Here is a 7,778-nt window from a genome sequence, read left to right on the forward strand (position 1 = left end):
AAAAAGTCTAAATTGTACATCCTTAAGAATTAAAATTTTAAGTATTTTTTTGTACGGTCCATTTGAAAGGCGTTTCATGATTCAAATGTTGTCTCTGTCCTCTGGCAAGCGATGGAGAAAATTGCACAAACATTTTATCTCTGGACAAGAAGATCTAAAACACAGCAGTTACTCAAGAGATGAGACGTGCGCACACAGAAATTGCACGTGGTTCACTTCCCCACAAAGGACACTCATTTTACTGTGTGGGAAATCACTGTCTTCTAGCCTCAGTGCCACTGAGTTTTGGGGCTGCGTGACTTTGTGATGAGGGGCGTCCTGCGCTCTGTGGGCTGTGGAGCAGCTTCTCTGGTCTCCACCCACCACGTGCCAGGAGCTCCCCCTCCCCTATAGCTGTCACAGCCAAAATGTCTCCAGACATTGCCAAGTGTCCCTGGGGAGGCAAAATAACCCCCGGGTTGTGAATCACGACTCAAGAGACATGAGGACGATACACAAACGAACTGGAAATCGTAAACACTGATCTTAGCGGGACTGACTTGGGTTCTACTCGGCTGGATCCCAAGTTTCTGGTTGGGTGACTATCTTCCCCACGTGTCTTCACACTGGGGTGCAGGCCAAGGGGCAGCGGATACTTGGGGTGTCCTACTCCTCTGGCAGAGAATGGGAGCTAAGAAGATTAAACAAACGAGGCTGCCGCATTTATAGCCCACACTTTGGTCACCTGTTACTGATGCATTGGCCACTAACATGTTTGAACCCAATACAATGGTGCAGGAATAGTTCCTGTGCAATAAAAATGATTCTAGTACCAATTCCAAGGTGTACGTGTGTGTGTGGGGGGAGGGTTCCCCACATCAATGCTTGCACACCAGCTGGGTGTCCTACAACTCAATTCCGACACATCTACCTGGAGAAAAGGTCGGACCCCACAGGTGAAGGGCTCAAGTCCCGCAAGACTTCCTCCACTTCAGATGCCAGTGCCAAATCCCGGGTGTCACCTGTGTTTCTGAGCGACCACCTATAAATGGAAGTTTCCCACCACCTCCTTCTGGGATTCTATTAACTTGCTAGAGTGGTTCACAGAATTCAGGAAACCCGTTTATTCTCTAGAGTACCGGTTTGTGACAAAGGATATTAAAAGGTACACATTCACAGCCAGATGGAGAGGTCCCAAACAAAGGAGCTTCTGTCCCTGTGGCGTTTGGGGACTGGCATCATGTCACGTGGAAGTGATCTTGCTTCCCAACTTGGAAGCTCTCTGGATTCCATCCTTCTGGGTCTTTAGGGAGGCTTCACTACTTAAGCACGGCTGATGAACTCATTGGCCATTGATGATTGATTCAACCTCCAGCCCCTCTTCTCTCCCTGGAAATCAGGGGGCTGGGACTTCGTCTCAGCTTACCCTTCCCCCTCCCCGTGTCCTCAAGCCCATTCTCAACATCTGCATCTTTATTCCTGCCCTGCCCCTAGGTTCTTCAGAACCATTTTTTTTTTTAGATTCCATATGTATGTGTTAGCATGCGGTATTTGTTTTTCTCTTTCTGACTTATTCACTCTGTTATGACAGACTCTAGGTCTGTCCACCTCACTACAAATAACTCAATTTCGTTTCTTTTTATGGCTGAGTAACATTCCATTGTATATATGTGCCACATCTTCTTTATCCATTCATCTCTCAATGGACACTTAGGTTGTTTCCACGTCCTGGCTTCAGCTTTGGTTTCTCGCTGAAAGGCTGCACATTCCTTTCAGTGATGAATCCCACACAGAACTTCCCTCTTCCGATAATCAGTGGTCCTCAAAGCCAGCCAGGACCAGCAACGCTGCATCACCTGGGGACTTTTTGGACCTGCAGAATCTGGGGTCCATCCCAGATGCGATGAACGGAAAGCTCTGGGGGTGCGGCTGTGTTGAACGTGCCTTCTGGGAGATTCCCAAGCACGCGCCAGGCTAAGAGGAGAAGGCTGCTTCTTCACGGAGACCCCCAAGCTTCACCACCTGAATCCCTGCGGCGGATGGGGCCCTTCTTCTGGAGCAGCATCCTGGGGTTGGATATAGGAAGCGCGAAACACCTGACAGTCTGGAAGACGCTGGAGCGCACCCACCCCTCCCCGGTGTTGGCCGTGGGCTGGACACCAAGTCCTGGGGTCACGCAGAGTCTCATTCCTTCCTCGGGTCAGCTCGCGTGAGGGCAGGGGATGCTGTCCAGGCCAGTGGGACTCAGTGAGGCTTCTGCTTCTTGGCAGAAAAGGTGGAGCTCATTTCTGTTGGACTCAAACCTGGACTGTTGTAGGCTTAGAGTCGGGCGTCTCAACCAGGGGTGACCCTGCCTCCTGGGGAGGCAACGTCTGCAGGTGTTTTTGATTGTTATAATTAGAGGCCAGGGGTGCCACGGTATGAGATGTCCTAGGGCTGCCTTCACAAATGACCAGAACCAGATGCCTTAAAACAACAGAAATTTATCCTCTGTCAGTCCTGGGGACCAGACGTCTGAGGTCAGGGTGTCCCAGGGCCGCGCTCCCTCCAGAGGCTCCAGGGGAGGGTCCTTCCTGCCTCTTCCAGCTTCTGGGGGCTCCAGGCGTCCCTGGGCTTGTGGCCGCATCCCTCCCGTCTCTGCCTCTGTCTTCCCAGGGCTTCTCCTCTGTGTCTGTGTCTCTCCTCTTCTGTGTCTTAGAAGGACCCTGTCATTGGATGTAGGGCCACCCTCATCCAGGAGGACCTAATCTCAGACCCTTCACTTCATCACGTCTGCAGAGAGACCCTGTTTCCAAATGAATTCCTATCTGCAGGTTCTGGGTAGACATACATTTTGGACCCACTGAACCCACAACTGGGTCCATCTTAGGATTCTACCCACCACACTCATGATTTTCAATGTATTTCCTAACAAGGAAACACAAAAGTGTATCTGAAACATTCCCTTTCTGTTAAAGAATAAAATACATGAATACTTTCTTCAAATAGACTTCAATCAAGTCAAACCTCTGAAATATTGACAGTTTGCCTTTTTCCAACCAACCAAACATTAAAAATACTCATGCAAAACTCTTTTGCATCTGCCGATTTGGTTCTTTCTCATTCTATGCTTTACCAGGAAAGGCGCCTCTGAGCTACATTTCAATGCTTTTTAAAGAGTTGCTTTTTCTGAAACAACCATGTTTGAAGTGAACTTTCAATGGACACGGGGGAGGATTTATTTAGCATCTATGTTCTCCAGGGAGCATCAGCTCTGTTCTGTGTCACCCAGCCCCGCCAAACAATTACATGGTTTTAATACAGATCGAAACGGTTGCCATAATTATGCTAACCATCTAATCCAACGCATGATAAAAGTGCCATTACAAGCCTAATTACTATATAATTATATATAATCAGAAGTTTTCCAGCTAATAGGAGCACATTCTTTGCAAGGAAAGGAGTGTGTGTGTGTATTTGCATTAGTAATTATAGTGTTGTCGCCGTGGTTTGAAAAAAAAAAAAGGTGGCTTTTGTTTTGCTTTGTTTTACTCTAGGTACCCTTTATAAAATAAAGTCTGAGGTGTGTTTGTCACAAAGAGAAGTGAAGAGTCATCCCAACTTTTTTTTTATGATTAAATGAATATTATTTGCTGTGAGCCAAGTTGTATGATGAGAATACTAAATTGGAAAATAATTACATTTTCCAAGTTCAAGGGTTTAAATTGTTTATTCCTTGGAAACATTAGGACTGAGACGTCTTTCGCAGAAATGTTTTGAGGCTTAAACGATATATGTGAAAACATTTTGTCAACCAATGATCAGATGGAATTATTATTGGGGTATGAAGTGTTGCAATAAGTAAAAACCAGGAGATCTAATCCAGCTGGGCAAATGTCTCATGATGGTGTCAGGCTTGAATTGGGCTGAGGTGTTAGGAAAAAAAAATATTGCCCTTGCATGGTGCCTGAAATGACCTTCTTTGTGGGGACTCTTGGGATTCCAACATCCTCCAGAAGGTCCCAGTTGAAATACAAACAAAACTGAGAAAGGAGATAGGTGAAACCACCAGAATTCACTATTTGTATTTTATTATTTTGTATCATTTTAATTTTAGTTATGGTCTGCAGATGGGAAGAAAAAAAAGTTCTAGCGCTTTGCATTTTTAACAACTTTTGGAGATACTATTCACATAGCTTTCAATTCACCCAAAGTGTACAATGTGATGCCTTTCAGTACATTCACAGAGTTGTGCAACCAACGCCTCTATTTAATTCCAGAACATTTTCATCATCCCAAATAGAAAGCCCGTCCCCATTAACAGTCGGTCCTCACCCCCTCCCTGGTAAACACTAACCCACTTTCTGTCTCTCTGGATTTACCTGTTCTGGACGTTTCCTATCAATGGAATCACACTGTGTGTCCTTCTGCATCTGGCTTCTGTCACTGAGCATAACATGTTCAAGGTTCATGCACGCTGTAGCCCGGGTCAGAGCCTCACTCCTTTTCATGGCTGTGTGATATTCCACTGTGTGGATGGACCCCATTCTGTTTATCCATCCCTTCCTCCCTCCCTCCATCCGTCCATCCATCCAAGCATCCATGGACACTTGGGTGGTTTCCACCTTCTGGTGGTTGTGAATAGTGCTCTGAACGTGTGTGTACAGATGTTTTCATTTCTCACCCTGCCACTTACGTTAAGCAAATGCGTGTGAGCATCTTTCAGAACAGATGGTGCCACACGTATAGCGGCTCTCCCTCTTTTGGCACAGTGCTGGCAGGCGTGAATGAGGAGGAAGGAACAAGGAAGGACACAGCAAATTTGTGCTGACTCTCAACCCCGTCTACGCACCTGGATCAATGAACCCCAGGTCTCTGGAGGGCTCCCTGAGCATTAGAACAATTTAAACCTCCCCGAGTGATTGTAACTGCATCCAACGCTGAGACCCACAGTGGTCCAGATAAAGTCTGAGAGGGCAGCAGGGTGGGCTGGGGGGTCAGCCTGGGGCATCAGCTGACTCACCAAAGAGCAGGGACATTTATTATCCACCCGCCACCATTCTCGCCTTTATAGATTTGATGGTGTCTTCACGGTCACCTGCTTTTTCACCACCTGACCCTGAACAGGGCCACGCAGTCTCAGCAATGCCAGCAAGTGTAAAACAGATGTGGGTTCCACCTTGGGTAGGATTCATTTCCTCTGCAAGGAACAGAAACCCCAGGGCACAGTGATGCAGAAGAGATGGATATTTTCTCTTCCTAGGAAAGAGAAAGTCCACCGGGAGGCAGCCCAATGCCCGTGGGGTGCTGTGCCCGCTTGGAGGCTGGTCTTTATCCTGACAGCCCAGGACGGCATCTGGCTTCTCAGAGGGAGGCTGGAGATGTCAAAGAAGAATGTGACAGACACCCAGCTCTTCCGCAGAGGCTCACGGGAGCTGCCCCCGGGTGCTCCTTGCTTTCCTTATGCCCAACCAACGGCCATCCTACGCCACTCCAGCTGCAAGGAAGCCTGGGGTCGCTGTCCTGAATCCGAGAGGCCTTGTGCCGGGTTCCAGACTCTTCGTGGTGGAAAAAGAGTGGAGTGAATACCGCAAGCGCCCCCAGCCAGCTTGTGCCACGGCAGGGGCTGCATTTTGGTCTCTTGTACGTGTGTTTTGGGTGAATAGAAAAAAGAAGTTACGTTGCAGAAACTAGACGAGTGCGTGAACAGTTGAACCTTGAAAGATGCAGTGCTCAGGCAGCAGGGAGAGAATAACAGAACAGACAGAAAAGAAAAAGCCGGCCGTTACAACGCAATCGATGTGAACAATCAGTGAAATGATGGATGAGGCAGACAGGTGGGTGAGTGCAGCTGTCGAGAGGGGAGAACTCCTTGTCGTGGTTACTAGACGTTAGACCAGTGATTGTCACCTGGGGCTGACCTTTTCCCTCCACCCCCAGGGGACACTTGGCAACGTGTCTGGAGACATATTTGGTTGTCACAGTTTGTGGAGGGGGAGAAAGAGGGAGAGGGAGAGAGAGACACAGAGACACAGAGAGAGATTCTGACAGCACCCACATGTTCTCCCACTTGCTGTTTGAACCATCATAAAGCATACAATTCAGGGGCAGTTAGTACACACACAATGTTGTGCACCCCCCGTTTCACCACCCCAAAAAGAGACCTCGTACCCATCAAGCAGTCACTCTCCATTCCCCTCCTGCAGCCCCTGAGGCCCATCAATGTGATTTCAGTCTCTACGGCTTTGCTCATTCTGGACATTCCATACAAATGCCGTCATGCGCTCTGTGACTTTTGGTGTCCGGCTTCTTTCAGTGAGTTTCCTAGGGCTGCAGGGAGAACGCATCACCCACTGGGGTGGCTTAAAGGGGAAAGAAACGTAATTCTTTCACAGTTCTAGAGGCCCGAAGTCTGGCCTGGCAGGTGCCCTCTGAATGCTCTTGGCGGGGGGTAGGGTTCCTTTCTTGTCTGCCCCCGGCTTCTCCTGGTTTACCAGCACTCCTGGGAGTTCCTTGGCTTGTGGCTGCATCGTTTCTCTCTCTGCGTCCATCATCCCACGGTTTTTTCCCTGTGTCTCTGTGTCTCCACTGGACCATCTGGTCATCAAAACACCAGCTCTATTAAGAGAGGGCCCCCTCCCACTCCACTAGGACCTCACGTTAACTTGATGCTACCTGCCAAGACCCTATTTCCAAGTAAGGTCCCGTTCTGAGATACTGGGGTTAGGATTTCAGGGTATCTTTGGGGGAGGCTGGGGGTGTAATTGAGCCCACAAGAGCGCTCAAAACTCAGTAATGACAATCCATGTGTTTTTTAAAAGGGAAATAATATTAAACTTTTATTTATATTTTGTGTACTTATTGAAATTAAACTTTTCCAGCAGGTCAGAACATTTTACAGTTTACAGTTCATGGCATTTACAGATGGTTTCTTTTGTTTTAACCGAACTAAAAGGGACAAGAAGGGACTTCCCTGGTGGTCTGGTGGTTAAGACTCCACACTGCCAATGCAGGGGGTGAGGGTTCGATCGCTGGTGGGGGAATTAAGATTCCACGTGCCGTGCGGAGCGGCCAAAAGATAAAAAAGATAATAATAATTTTTTTAAAAAGGCACAAGAAGCTTAAAGAAAATACCTGAGAAGAAAGTACAGATTGACGTGTATATGCTATGTCATGAATCAGGCCTGGGAATGCATTTGTAAATGTGATATTAGCGTTAGGAAGACTTCAACCAGTGTTGGCCAAGTGGCAATTAGGGATGCAAGGCTGGGTTCAAGGGTCATGAAAAATACAACACATGGTGCGCTTTCTAAACGAAAAGAAAACCCGATTCCTGGCACGATTCTACGTGATGCAGTAGTAGTCAGTCCCTATGGCCACCTCAGGAGCCGTGCTATTTTAATGCGATGCTTAAAAAGATCAAGGCGAATGCAGAAAAGAAATGCATGATGAACAACACTTTAAAGGAAGATGGTGATCAGCACACAAAGATGATACTCAGCCAGGCCAGTTAATCCTCCCCCTGTGTCCTGCCTGGGGAAGCACACCAGGTAAGAGGACCCCCTTCCCCCAGCATCACCGAAAAGATGCAAGGGATACAGCACCAGGGATGGACCTGGAGGGTATGATGCTTAATGAAATAAGCCAGAGAGACACAAATACTGTATGATATCACTTACAAAATACAACAAAGTAGTGACTCTAACAAAAACAGAAGCAGACTCACAGATCTAGAGAACTTCCCAGTGGGGAGAGGGAAGGGGGAGGGGCAAGATAGGGGGAGGGGAGTAAGAGATACAAACTACTGTGTATAAAATAAA

Source organism: Balaenoptera physalus (genome assembly GCF_965194825.1).
Source record: "Balaenoptera physalus genome assembly, chromosome: X".
Taxonomy (NCBI): domain Eukaryota; kingdom Metazoa; phylum Chordata; class Mammalia; order Artiodactyla; family Balaenopteridae; genus Balaenoptera; species Balaenoptera physalus.